Here is a 9890-nt window from a genome sequence, read left to right as displayed (position 1 = left end):
TGCTTGTTTTTGTCAGATTTGTTGAAGATCAGATGGTTGTAGATGTGTAGCGTTATTTCTGAGGCCTTTGTTCTGTTCCACTGGTCTATATATCTGTTTTGGTGCCAGTATCATGCTGTTTTAGTTACTGTAGGCTTGTAGTAGAGTTTGAAGTCAGATAGTGTGATGCCTCCAGCTTTGTTCTTTTTCCTTAGGAGTGTCTTGTCTATACGGGCTCTTTTTTGGTTCCATGTGAAATTTAAAGCAGTTTTTTTCTAATTCTGTGAAGGAAGTCAATGGTAGCTTGATGGGAATAGCATTGAATCTATAAATTACTTTGGGCAGTATGGCCATATTCACAATATTCATTCTTCCTATCCATGAGCATGGAATGTTTTTCCAATTCTTTGCATCTTCTCTTATTTCCTTGAGCAGTGGTTTGTAGTTCTCCTGGAAGAGGTCCTTCACATCCCTTGTAAGTTGGATTCCCAGATATTTTATTCTATTTGAAGCAATTGTGAATGGAAGTTCACTTATGATTTGGCTCTCTGTTTGTCTGTTATTGGTGTATAAGAATGCTTGTGATTTTTGCACATTGATTTTGTATCCTGAGACTATGCTGAAGTTGCTTATCAGCTTAGGGAGATTTGGGCTGAGATGATGGGGTTTTCTCAATATACAATCATGTCGTCTGCAAACAGAGGCAATTTGACTTCCTGTCTTCCTATTAGAATACCCTTTATTTCTTTCTCTTGCCTGATTGCCCTGGCCAGAACTTCCAATACTATGTTGAATAGGAGTGGTGAGAGAGGGCATCCTTGTCTTGTGCTGGTTTCAAAGGGAATGCTGCCAGCTTTTGCCCATTCACTATGATATTGGCTGTGGGTTTGTCACAAATAGGTCTTATTATTTTGAGACACATGCCATCAATACCTAGTTTATTGAGAGACGTGTTGAATTTTATCAAAGGTCTTTTCTGCATCTGTTGAGATAATCGTGTGTTTTTTTGTCATTGGTTCTGTTTATGTGATGGATTACATTTATTGATTTGTGTACGTTGAACCATCCTTGCATCCTAGGGATGAAGCCAACTTGATCATGGTGGATAAGCTTTTTGATGTGCTGCTGGATTCGGTTTGCCAGTATTTTATTGGGGATTTTTGCATCGATGTTCATCAGGGATATTGGCCTGAAATTTTTTTGTTGTGTCTCTGCCAGGTTTTGGTATCAGGATGATGCTGGTCTCATAAAATGAGTTAGGGAGGAGTCTCTCTTTTTCTATTGTTCTGAATAGTTTCAGAAAGAGTGGTATCAGCTCCTGTTTTTACCTCCGGTGGAATTTGGCTATGAATCTGTCTGGTCCTGAGCTTTCATTTGCTTGGTAGGCTATTAATTATGGCCTCAATTTCAGAACTTGTTATTGGTCTATTCAGGGACTTAAATTCTTCCTGGTTTAGTCTTGAGAGGGTGAATGTGTCCAGGAATGTATCCATTTCTTCTAGATTTTCTAGTTTATTTGCATAGAGGTGTTTATAGTATTATCTAATGCTAGTTTGTATTTCTGTGGGATCAGTGGTGATATCCACTTTATCATTTTTGTTTCTATTTGATTCTTCTCTCTTTTCTTCTTTATTAGTCTGGCTAGTGGTCTATCAATTTTGTTGATCTTTTCAAAAAACCAGATCCTGGATTCATTGATTTTTTGAAGCATTTTTCGTGTCTCTATCTCCTTCAGTTCTGCTCTGATCTTAGTTATTTCTTGTCTTCTGCTAGCTGTTGAATATGTTTTCTCATGCTTCTCTAGGTCTTCTAATTGTGATGTTAGGGTGTCGATTTTAGATCTTTCCTGCTTTCTCCTGTGGGCATTTAGTGCTATAAATTTCCCTCTAAACACTGCTTTAGCTGTGTCCCAGAGATTCTGGTACACTGTGTGTTTGTTCTCATTGGTTTCAAAGAACTTATTTGTTTCTGCTTTAATTTTGTTATTTACCCAGTAGTATTCAGGAGCAGATTGGTCAGTTTCCATGTCGTTGTGCTATTTTGAATGAGTTTCTGAATCCTGAGTTCTAACTAGATTGCCCTGTGGTCTGAGAGACTGTTTGTTATGATTTCCATTATTTTGTATTTGCTGAGGAGTGGTTTACCTTTAATTATGTGATCAATTTTAGAATAAATGTGATGTGGTGCTGAGAATAATATATATTCTGTTGAATTGCGGTGGAGAGTTCTGTAGATATCTATTAGGTCCACTTGGTCCAGAGCTGAGTTCAAGTCCTGAATATCCTTGTTAATTTTCTGTATCATTGATCTGTCTAATATTGACAGTGGGGTGTTAAAGTCTCCCACTTTTATTGTATGGGAGTCGAAGTCTCCTTGTACATCTCTAATAACTTGCTTTATGAATCTAGGTGCTCCTGTATTGGGTACGTATATATTTTGGATAGATAGCTCTTCGTGTTGCGTTGATACCTCTGCCATCATGTAATGCCCTTCTTTATCTTTTTTGATCTTTGTTGGTTTAAAGTCTATTTTATCAGCGACTAGGATTGCAACTCCTGCTTTTTTTTTTTTTTTTTTCTCTCCATTTGCTTGGTAAATATTCCTCCATCCCTTTATTTTGAGCCTATGTGTGTCTTTGCAGGTGAGATGGGTCTCGTAAATACAGCACAGTGATGGATCTTGACTTTTTATCCAATTTGCCAGTCTATGTCTTTTAATTGGGGCATTTTGCCCTTTTATACTTAAGGTTAATATTGTTATGTGTGAATTTGATCCTGTCATTATGATGCTAGTTGGTTATTTTGCCCATTAGTTGAAGCAATTTCTTCCTAGTGTTGATGGTCTTTACAATTTGATATGTTTTTGCAGTGGTTGGTACCAGATTTTCTTTTCCATATTTAGTGTTTCCTTTTAGGAGCCCTTGTAAGGCAGGCCTGGTGGTGACAAAATCTCTCAGCATTTGCTTGTCTGTAAAGGATTTTATTTCTCCTTCATTTATTGGCTGGATATAAAATTCTGGATTGAAAATTCTTTTTAAAAATGTTGAATATTGTCCCCCACTCTCCTCTGTCTTGTAGGGTTTCTGCAGAGAGATCCAATGTTAGTCTGATGGGCTTCCCTTTGTAGGTAACCTGACCTTTCTCACTGGCTGCCCTTAACAGTTCTTCCTTCATTTCAACCTTGGTGAATTTGATGATTATGTGTCTTGGGATTGCTCTTCTTGAGTTTCTTTGTAGTGTCCTCTGCATTTCCTGAATTTGAATATTGGCCTGTCTTTCTAGGTTGGAGAAATTCTCCTACAAGGAAGTTTGAACTGGGTGGAGCCCACCACAGCTCTGCAAAGCTGCTGTAGCCAGACTGCCTCTCTAGATTTCTTCTCTCTGGGCAAGGCATCTCTGAAAGAAAGGCAGCAACCCCAATCAGGGGCTTATAGATCAAACTCCCATCTCCCTGGGACAGAGCACTTGGGGAAAGGGGGGCTGTGGGCTCAGCTTCAGTAGACTTAAACATTCCTGCCTGCTGGCTCTGAAGAGAGCAGCTGATCCCCCAGCACAGCACTCGAGCTCTGCTAAGGGACAGACTGCCTCCTCAAGTAGGTCCCTGACTCCCGTGCCTCCTAACTGGGAGACACCTCCTAGCAGGGGTCAACAGACATCTCATACAGGAGAGCTCCAGCTGTTATCTGGTGAGTGCCTCTCTGGGAGGAGGCTTCCAGAGGAAGGAACAGGCAGCAATGTTTGCTGTTCTACAGTCTCTACTGGTAATACCCAGGCAAACAGGGCCTGGAGTGGAACTCCAGCAAACTCCAGCAGACTTGCAGCAGAGGGAACTGTTAGAAGAAAAACTAACAAACAGAAAGGAATAGCATCAACATCAACAAAAAGGAGGTCCACTCAAAAATCCCATCCAAAGGTCACCAACATCAAAGACCAAAGGTAGGCAAATGCACGAAGATGAGGAAAAAACAATGCAAAAAGGTTGAAAAATTTAAAAATCAGAATGGCACTTCTCCTCCAAAGGATCACAACTCCTTGCCAGCAAGGGAACAAAACTGGATGAGAATGAGTTTGATGAACTGAACAGAAGTAGGCTTCAGAGGGTGGGTAATAACAAACTCTTCCAAGCTAAAGGAACATGTTCTAACCGAATGCAAGGAAGCTAAGAACCTTGAAAATAGGTTAGAGGAATAGTTAACTAGAATAACCAGTTTAGAGAAGAACATAAATGACCTGATGGAGCTGAAAAACACAGCACGAGAACTTCATGAAGCATACACAAGTATCAATAGCCAAATCGATAAGCAGAAGAAAAAGTATCAGAGAATGAAGATTAACTTAATGAAATAAAGTGTGAAGACAAGATTAGAGATAAAAGAGTGAAAAGGAATGAACAAAGCCTCCAAGAAATATGAGACTATGTGAAAATACCAAACCTATGTTTGATTGATGTACCTGACAGTGATGGGGAGAATGGAACCATGTTGGAATACACCCTTCAGGATATTATCAATTCCTTTCAATAAGAACCAAGAAATGGGATTACTGGATCATATGGTTGTTCTATTTTTAATATTTGGAAGTAGCTACATGCTGTTTTCATAGTGGTTATAGTAATACGTATTCCAACTAACAATACACAAGAGTTCTCCTTTCTGTATACCTGTTGCCACCATTTATCATCTTTAAAATAACAGCCAAAGTGATATGAAGTGATATCTCATTGTGGTTTTGATTTGTATTTCCCTAATGATTTCTATGGTGAGCATCTCCATTAGACATTTATTTGTTTGTGTTCTTTGGAGAAATGTCTATTCAGGTCCTTTGACCATTTTTAATTAGGTTATTTGCTTGGTTGGATTTTGCTAATGAGTTGTAAGTGTTCTTCATGTATTTTGGATATTAACCCTCTATCAGATATATGATTGGCATTTTTTTTTTCCATTTCATAGATTGTTTTCACATTAGGGTGATTGTTTCCTTTTCTTTGCAGCAGGTTTTTTTCTTGATGTAATCCCACCTGTCTATCTTTACTTTTATTGTTTGTGCTTTTGGTGTCACTTCCAAGAAGGCATTACCAAGGCCAATGTCAAGATTTTTCTTTATGTTTTCTTCAAGGAGTTTTACAGTTTCAGGTATTACGTTTAAGTCTTTAATTCATTTTGGTTTGGTTTTTTGGTTGGAAGGGTGCTGCGATGTAAGATAAGGGTCTAACTTCATCCTTTTGCATGTGGATATTCAGTTTTCCCAATATAATTTATTGAAGAGACTATCTTTTCCCTATTGTGTATTCTTGGCTTCCATGTCAAAGATCAGTTGACTCTACACGTGTAGGTTTATTTCTGGTCTCCTTATTCTGTTCTATTGGTCTCTATATCTGTTTCTATGCCAATACCATACAGTTTTGATACTGTAGCTTTGTGCTATATTTTGAAATCAGGAAGTGTATGTCTCCAGCTTTTTCTTCTTATGCAAAATAGCTTTGGTTACTTGAGGACTTTTTGTATTTTCATATAAATGTTAGGATTGGTTTTTCTATGTCTGTAAAATATGCCACTAGGATTTGGTATAAATTGTATTGATCCTGTAGATCACTTTGTGTAGCAGGGACATTTAACAGTATTAAGACTTCTAATTCATGAACACAGAATATCTTTCCATTTATCCTTGCCCTCTTTTTTCAGTATTTCCTGTCTTGTGGCTTTCACTCCTTTGATTATGTTTATTCTTAGGTATTTTATTCTTTTTGATGCTATTCTAAAGGTATTGTTTTCTTAATTTTATATTCAAATAGTTTGTTATTAATATATATAACACAATTGAGTTTTGCGTGTTAATTTTGTATCCTGAAACATGACTAAGTTTAATTATGAGTTCCAATAATTGTCTGGTGGAGTCTTTAAGGTTTTCTATGTATAAGATTATGTTGTCTGCCAACAGGGAAATTTAACTTCTTTCTTTCCAATCTGGATGACTTTTATTTCTTTCTCTTGCCTGACTGGCCTGACTAGGACTTCCTGTAATATGTTGAACAAAAATGCTTAGAAGGGGCATCCTTGTCTTATTCTTGATCTTAGAGGAGAAGCTTTCAACTTTCACTGTTGAATATGATTTTAGCTATGGGTTTGTCGTATATGGCCTCTATTTTGTTGAGGTAGAGTCCTTCTATACCTACTTTTTTGAAAGTTTTTATCATGAAATGATGTTAGATTTTGTCAAATGCTTTTTCTGCATCTATTGTGATGATTATATTATTTTTGTCCTTCATTCTATTAATATGTGTCATATTGATTGATTTACATATGTTGAATCATCCTTGCATCCCAAGGTTACTATAAATCGCACTTGATCATGATGTATTATCCTTTTAATGTATTGATTAATTTTATTTCCTAATATTTTGTTGATAATTTTTGCTTCCATATGAATCTGGGATATTGGCCTACAGTGTTCTCTTCTTGTGGTGTCTTTGTCTGGTTTTAGTATCAGGGTAATACTGGCTTCCAAAAATGAGTTTAGAAGTCTTTTTTCTTCTATGTTTTGAAAGAGTTTAAAAAGGATTGGTACTAATTATCCTTTAAATATTTGGTAGAATTTGCCTATGAAGCCACCTGGTCCTGGGCTTTTGTTTGTTGGAAAGTTTTTGATTACTAGTTTAAATAAGGATTTGTTATTGGTCTTTTCAGGCTTTATACTACTTTTTGATTCAGTCTTAGAAGGTTGTATGTTTCTAGGAAGTTTACTATTTTTTTCTAGGTTGGCCAATTTGTTGGCTATTATTGTTCATAATTATCTCTTATCTTGTTAATTTCCATTATATCGGTTGTAATGTCTTCTCTTTCATTTCTCAGTTTATTGTTTGGAGTTTTTCTCTCTCTTTTTCTTAGTAGTCTAGCGAAAGGTTTGTTGATTTGGTTTATAATTTCAAAACACCTATTGTTAGTTTTCTCTATTTTTGTCTATTGTTTTTCTATTGTCTATTTCATTTATTTATTTTCCAATATTTATTTCCTTCCTTCTGCTCTCTTTAGTTTTAGTTATTTTTTTCAAATTCTTTGAAATGTAGTTTGTTTATTTGAGATCTTTCTTCTCTATTTAATGTTGGCATTTATTTCTATAAACTTCCCTCTTAGTACTGCTTTGGTGCATCACATAAGTTTTGTTATGTTGCATTTTCATTTTTGTTTGTCTTAGGATTTACTTTTCTCTTTTTTTAGATGGAGTTTCACTCTTGTTGCCCAAGCTGGAGTGCAATGCTACAATCTTGGTTCACTGCAACCTCCACCTCCTGGGTTGAAGTGATTCTCCTGCCTCAGCCCCCCAAGTAGCTGGGATTACAGGTGCATGCCACCATGCCCATCTAATTTTATACTTTTAGTAGAGATGAGGTCTCTCCATTTGGTCAGGCTGGTCCAGAACTCCCAAACAGGTGATCCGCCCATCTTGGCCTCCCAAAGTGCTGGGATTACAGGCTAGAGCCACTGCACCTGGCCAGTCTTAAGATATTTTCTAATTTCCCTTTCTGTTTCTTTTTTGATAAAATAGTTGTTCAAAGAGTGTGTTTAATTTTTACATATTTATGAATTTTCTAGTTTTCCTTCTGTTATTTATTTATTTTTTTTTTGAGATGGGGTCTCACTCTGTTGCCCAGGTCAGAATGCAGTGGCACAATCTTGGCTCACTGAATCCTCCACCTCCTGGGCTCAAGCAATTCTCCCACCTCAGCCTCTTGAGTAGCTGGGACTACAGGCATGAGCCACAATGTCCGAACTAATTTTTGTATTTTTAGGAGAGACAGGGTTTTGCCATGTTGGCCAGGCTGGCCTTGAACTCCTGACCTCAGGAAATTCACCCACCTTGGCCTCCCAAAGTGCCAAAATTACAGGTGTGATCAACCAGGCCCGGGCCTTCTGCTATGGATTTCTTGTTTCATTGTATGTGGTTGGAAAGGACATGTAATATTATTTCAATCTTCTTAAATTTTCTAAGGCCTGTTTTGTGATCTATGTAATGTATCTTGAAGAGTGTTCCATGGGTACTTGAAAAGAGTGTGTATTTTTCTGGTTTTGGGTGGACTTTCATGCATCTATCTTAAGTATATTTGCTGTATAGTATGGTTGAACTATGCTGTTTCCTTGATTGTTATTTCTCTGGATAATCTATCCATGTGAAAAGTGCATACTGAATTATATCCTATTATTGTGTTGCTTTGTATATCTCTCTTCACATCAATCAATATTTGCTTTATATATTTATGTACTCTAATGGTGGATCCACATACATTTATACTTTTTATATCTTCTTCCTTAATTGACTTTTTATCATTATATAATCACCAACTTTGTCTCTTCTGACAGTTTTGACTTAGTCTATTTTCTCTGATATATGTATAGCTACCTGCTTTCTTTTGTTTACCACAGGCGTAGAATATCTTGTTTCATCCTTTTACTTTAGACATGTGTGTCCTTAAATATAAAGTGAGTTATAGAAACATGTAGTTGCATCGTGGTTTTTTGTTCACTCAGCCACTCTATATCTTTTGATTAGTGACGTTAACCACTATTTAGTTAATTATTAATAGGTAAAGACATACCGTTGCCATTTTGTTAATTGTTTTGTGTCTATTTTGTGGCTCTTTTGTTCTTCTCTTTGTTTCTCATTGTATTCATTTGTGATTAAATAATTTTTGTAATAATATATTTCTTCTTCTTTATCGTTTTGGTTCCTATTATAGGGTTTTTTCTTTGAGTTACCTTAAAGTTCCTTTAAAATATATTATAGCTTAAGTATTTTTAAAATTGACAACAACTTAACTTCAATCGCATATAAAAACTATACACTTTTTATGTTATTAATGTCTGAATTTGCTTCTTTTCATATTCTATATTTATTAACAAATATTTTTGGCTAGAATTTTTCTTTTTCTCTTTTCTTTCCTTTTTTTTAAATTTTTTTTTTTTATCAGGGTTTTACTATATTTCCAAGCTGGCCTCAAACTCTTGAACTCAAATGATTCTCCTGCCTCAGCCTCTTTAGTAGCTGGAATTACAGGCACATGCCACCACACCCAGCAGCTATAATTACTCTTAATACGTTTATCTTGTAGCACTTATATTAGGGTTAAAAGTTATTTATGTATCACCATTACAGTACTACCTAATTCTGCCTTAAATATGCTTTTGTGTTGCTGTTTATTATCCTTTTCAGGCTTTAGACTAGCGTTAGCAATGAAAGGCCTTCATTAGTCACCCAAGCTGAGGATTCTGGGGAGGCCTCTCAAACCTTTTATTGGATGCATCTGTTCTACTTCTTTCATTCTCTTCTGCAGGAAAAGATTTAGGATTATGTGACTTTTATCCATCCTAGAACCATCCTGGATGCTCCTTCCTTTTCCCTAGGGCAGTGTACTGCAATGCCTGGTGATATGGTTTGGCTCTGTGTGGCCACCAAAATTTTATCCTTAATTGTAATAATCTCCATGTGTTGTGGGAGGGACCTGATGGGAGGTAATTGAATCATGGGGGTGGGTCTTTCCTGTGCCATTCTCGTGATAGTGAATAAGTCTCACAAGATCTGATGGTTTTATAAAGAGGGATTCCCCTACACAAGCTCTCTCTTGCCTGCCACCATGTAAGATGTGACTATGTACCTCATTCGCCTTCCACCATGATTGTGAGGCCTCCCCAGGCATGTGGAACTGTGGGTCAATTAAACCTCTTTCCTTTATAAATTACCCATTCATGAGTATGTCATTATTAGCAGCCAGGGAACAGACTAATACACCTGGCTGTTGGAAAAAGCTTCATTTCTCTCTCTTTCTCCTGAAAGAGACTTATTAGGTTTCCATACCTTCTGCTCACCTGAAGACCCATACTAAGTCCTAAGACTAATCTGCCTCCTTTTTGTAGGGTAGTA

This window comes from Trachypithecus francoisi, unplaced genomic scaffold (assembly GCF_009764315.1).
Source record: "Trachypithecus francoisi isolate TF-2019V2 unplaced genomic scaffold, Tfra_2.0 Lachesis_group2, whole genome shotgun sequence".
In the NCBI taxonomy this organism is placed as follows: domain Eukaryota; kingdom Metazoa; phylum Chordata; class Mammalia; order Primates; family Cercopithecidae; genus Trachypithecus; species Trachypithecus francoisi.
The sequence above is the reverse complement of the archived record's forward strand: the minus strand, read 5'-3'. Positions refer to the sequence as shown.